General features: G+C 41.5%; 1 pseudogene; it reads left to right on the top strand.

Moving 5' to 3' along the window:
* The first annotated feature begins 3,255 nt into the window (after positions 1 to 3,255).
* LOC113626635 (60S ribosomal protein L29-like) lies at positions 3,256 to 3,759 on the top strand (annotated as a pseudogene).
* The last annotated feature ends 1,235 nt before the right edge of the window (positions 3,760 to 4,994 follow it).

The raw sequence follows: 4,994 nt of genomic DNA, 5'->3' as shown, positions 1-4,994 counted from the left end.
TTAATGCACAGAAATCCCTTGGATTCCTATACACTAATAATGAAAAATCTGAAAGAGAAATTAAGGAAACACTCCCATTTACCGTTGCAACAAAAAGAATAAAATACCTAGGAATAAACCTACCTAGGGAGACAAAAGAGCTGTATGCAGAAAACTATAAGACACTGATGAAAGAAATTAAAGATGATACAAACTGATGAAGAGATATACAATGTTCTTGGATTGGAAGAATCAAAATTGTGAAAATGACTATACTACCCAAAGCAATCTACAGACTCAATGCAATCCCTATCAAATAACCAATGGCACTTTTTACAGAAGTAGAACAAAAAATCTTAAAATGTGTATGGAGACACAAAATACCCTGAATAGCAAAAGCGGTCTTGAGGGGAAAAAATGGAGCTGGAAGAATCAGACTCCCTGACTTCAGACTATAGTACAAAGCTACAGTAAGTAAGACAATATTGTACTGGCACAAAAACAGAAATATAGATCAATGGAACAGGATATAAAGCCCAGAGATAAACCCAAGCACCTATGGTCAACTAATCTATGACAAAGGAGGCAAGGATATACAATGAAGAAAAGACAGTCTCTTCAATAAGTGGTGCTGGGAAAACTGGACAGCTACAGGTAAAAGAATGAAATTAGAACACTCTCTAACACCATACACAAAAATAAACTCAAAATGGATTAGAGACCTAAATGTAAGACTGGACACTATAAAACTCCTTGAGGAAAACATAGGAAGAACACTCTTTGACATAAATCACAGCAAGGTGTTTTCTGATCCTCCTCCTAGAGTAACCGAAATAAAAACAAAAATAAACCAGTGGGACCTAATGAAACTTAAAAGCTTTTACACAGCAAAGGAAACTATAAGCAAGACGAAAAGACAACCCTCAGAATGGGAGAAAATATTTGCAAACCAATCAACAGACCAAGGATTAATCTCCAAAATATGTAAACAGCTCATGCAGCTCAATATTAAAAAAAAAACAACCCAATGCAAAACCGGGCAGAAGATGTAAAAAGACATTTCTCCACAGAAGACATACAGATGGCCAAGAAGCACATGAAAAGCTGCTCAACATCACTAATTATTAGAGAAATGCACATCAAAACTACAGTGATCACCTCACACCAGTTAGAATAGGCATCATCAGAAAATCTACAAACAACAAATGCTGGAGATGGTGTGGAGAAAAGGGAACCCTCTTGCACTGTTGGTGGGAATGTAAATTGATACAGCCACTATGGAGAACAGTATGGAGGTTCCTTAAAACACTAAAAATAGAATTACCATATGACCCAGCAATCCCACTACTGGGCATATACCCAGAGAAAACCATAATTCAAAAAGACACATGCACCCCAATGTTCATTGCAGCACTTTTTACGATAGCCACGTCATGGAAGTAACCTAAATGCCCATTGCCAGATGAATGGATAAAGTAGTTGTGGTACATATATGCAATGGAATATTACTCAGCCATGAAAAGGAACGAAATTGGGTCATTTGTACAGACATGGATGAATCTAGAGACTGTCATACACAGTGAAGGCAGAAAGAGAAAAACAGATATCGCATCTTATCGCATATATGTGGAACCTAGAAGAATGGTACAGATGAACTGGTTTGCAGGGTTGAAATTGAGACACAGATGTAGAGAACCAAACGTATGGACACCAATGGGGGAAAGTGGTGGGGATGGTGATGGGATGAATTGGGAGACTGGGATTGACATGTATACACTGATGTGTATGAAATAGATGACTAAAAAGAACCTGGTGTATAAAAAAATAAATAAAAGAAAATTCAAAAAAGAAAAAGAAAAAAATGTATTCTCAGGCTCCACCTTAAATCTACTGAATCGGAATTTGTATTGTAGGGGAGGAAAACAAATTATTGCCCACCCTCTTACATTCTATGACTGAAGCCCTGGAAATTAAACTGACAAAAGACAAATTAAGACAGAAAAACAGAGTTTATTAACATATGCATTGTGCATGTAGGCGAAACTCAGTGATGAATGACTCAAGAAGATGAATAGAACTTGGGGCTTATATTAGCATCTTAATAAGGAACAATATATTTGTACAGAAGTGAAAAGACAAAGGAGAAAGGATTTGAGGTTTTAAGGGTGGCAAGCTGTGGAAAGATATATAGATATAAATATATATAGGAGGAAACTAATGGAAGATAAGGGTTGTTTTAGTAAAGTTTGTTATGTAGATTCCTCTTGGTATTGTTCCTGGGCTACTAAGAGTCTAGAGCTGTCTTCCTCTTCCTCCTGAGAGAGGGAGACACCCTAACACATGGAAATATAAATCCTGCTCTTAAGCAAATAGAGGAGGACAAAGAGTTTGTTTGGCAGGTGCTGCTTCTCAACTGTCTTCAGCTCAGAATAATCCTTATGCCAAAGTGGCATATTTTGGGGTGGCATCTGATCCCCTATACATTTTTACCCTATTCCCAGGCAATTCAGATGCATAATAAAGCTTGAGAGGTGCTAGCTTTCAGCCCTTAGAGTTTCTAGAGTGGATGTGTTCACGTGTGCAGATGCTGCTGCATGTCAAATGGCACAATGGGCCCAGTCTCTAGCTTACATCTCACTACCAACTTCACTCAACACCATAGCAGGAACAAGCTTCAGTTTCTGATGACAATGTAGATACTAATGCCCTGATACGACATAAAGTGGAATTAGGGCCAAGAATTGGATTAGTTACTATCTATCAAAATAAAAAAAAGTACACTGGGGCTTCCCTGGTGGCGCAGTGGTTGAGAATCTTCCTGCTAATGCAGGGGATACGGGTTCGAGCCCTGGTCTGGGAAGATCCCACATGCTGCGGAGCAACTGGGCCCGTGAGCCACAACTACTGAGCCAGCGTGTCTGGAGCCTGTGCTCCGCAACAAGAGAGGCCGCGATAGTGAGAGGCCCATGCATCGCGATGAAGAGTGGCCCCCACTTGCCACAACTAGAGAAAGCCCTCCCACAGAAACGAAGACCCAACACAGCAAAAATAAATAAATTAATTAAAAAAGAATAGTATCCATTCTTTATATTAAAAAAAGTACACTGAACTTAGTGAGGCTGCTACTTGACACAGACAGTGCCTTAGAGCCTATTAATTCATTTACGTGCTCAGATTTCTCTGGGAAATATTTAAGGCATAGTACATAAATCAACAAGATGGCTCTTTCTTTTTCAATCCCAGGCACTGTGAGATCCACGGGCTTTCAGTGCAGACATGACCAAGTCCAAAAACCACACCATGAACAAGCATTCCTGAAACTGGCACAGGAATGGCATCAAGAAGCCCCAGTCACAAAGATATGAAACTCTTAAGGGAGTAGACCCCAAGTTCCTGAGGAACGTGGACTTTGCCAAGAAGTACAAAGAAGGGCCTTAAGAAGATGCAAGCCAACAACGCCAGGGCCATGAGTGAACGTGCCAAGGCTATCAAGGCACTCGTAAAACCCAAGGAGGTCAAGCCCAAAATCCCAAAGGGCGGCAGCCCCGAGCTTGGTCAACCTGCCTACATCACTCACCCCAATCTCAGGAAACATTATTGTGCCTGCTTTACCAAGGGTCTCAGGTTCTGCTGGCCAAAGTCCAAGGCTCAAACCAGGCCCAGGCTGCTGCTGTGGCTCTTGCCCTGGCTTCAGCTCAGGCTCAGGCTCCCAAAGGTGGCCAGGCCTCCAAGAAGGTTCCAGTCATCTCTGCTGACTCAAGGACAGAAGGACTGGTATGACCTCTGGGCTGCTACCTGCATGGGGCTGGTGTCCTCCTGTGCTATTTGTACAAATAAACCTGAGGCAGGATCTGTCAAAATCAATCAATCAAGAAGAGGGTCTTAGTTAAAAGTCAGAGTCAAGACAGAATAAAAACAAGAGTAGGGACATAAAATTGAATCAGGGTTGAAAATGTACACCATGAAGTCTAAACTCTTTTTCATGAGTGGGCCACAAATTTATGCTGCATTCTAGTATGCAAACATGAGAATAAACCCAGTCAACACCATTCTCATATGATAAAAAGAAGCCAATTGCTAAGAAGGAAGACAGTATTCTCTGTTCCTCTTCACAGTGAAACTTCTCAGAGGTGTTGTTTACACACACTATCCCTACCTCCTTGCCTCTGGTTCTCTCTTTGACCTACTCTCCATCTGGCTTCTGCTTCCCTAGTCCACAGAAGTTGCTCTTGACAAGTTTACTGTAGTCTTCATGTTGCCAAATGCAATGACCAGTGGTCCTTTCTCTGTCCCCGCCTCATTTGACTTCTTAGTACCTCTCCTCCTGTTTGACCACTCATTATTAGAACATCATCCTCTTTGGCATCTGCAATACCACATTCTCCTGGTTTTCCTCCTGGTTTGCTGGCTGCTCCTTCCCTTCACATGCTATGGTTTCTTCAGGATACTGTATCCTGGGACCACTTCCCTTCTACATCACCACTTTCCTTATGTGATCTCATACCCCTAAGGCTTTAAATGTGATATGTACTGAAGTCTCCCAAATGTTCATCTTGTGGATCTCCTCTCTCCTCTGGGCTCTAGATACAGATACAACTGCCTCCTCAACACTTCCACTGAGATATACCAAATGGCATTCAAAATGGTGTTCAAACAGAAGATTCTTCATTTTATACTCAAACCAAGTCCTTCCACAGTTGTCTCAAGAAATAGCATCACCATCCAGCCAGTAACTATGCCCAGAAGCTAGACCATCCTCCCTGGCTCCTTCTTTTCTCTACTCCCCCCACATCCAATACCTAAATCCTATCAATTCTGCCTCCAGAAAGCCTCAAATACATCCCATCTCTACCACCACTACCTTCACCAGACGACTGCCAGAGCCTCCTCAGCTTCTACTCTCACCCTATCCAAGCCTCTCTCCACAGAGCAGTCAAAATAAGCTTTTAAATTCATACATCAATCTAGGCAATGGTCACCAAAAAAAGGACAACCAGAATTATGGACCTCCTAAA

This window comes from Aethalodelphis obliquidens, unplaced genomic scaffold, assembly GCF_003676395.1.
Source record: "Aethalodelphis obliquidens isolate GAN/ISIS:26980383/991018 unplaced genomic scaffold, ASM367639v1 scaffold18, whole genome shotgun sequence".
Classification (NCBI taxonomy): Eukaryota; Metazoa; Chordata; class Mammalia; order Artiodactyla; family Delphinidae; genus Aethalodelphis; species Aethalodelphis obliquidens.
This window is presented reverse-complemented; position numbering and strand designations above follow the sequence as displayed.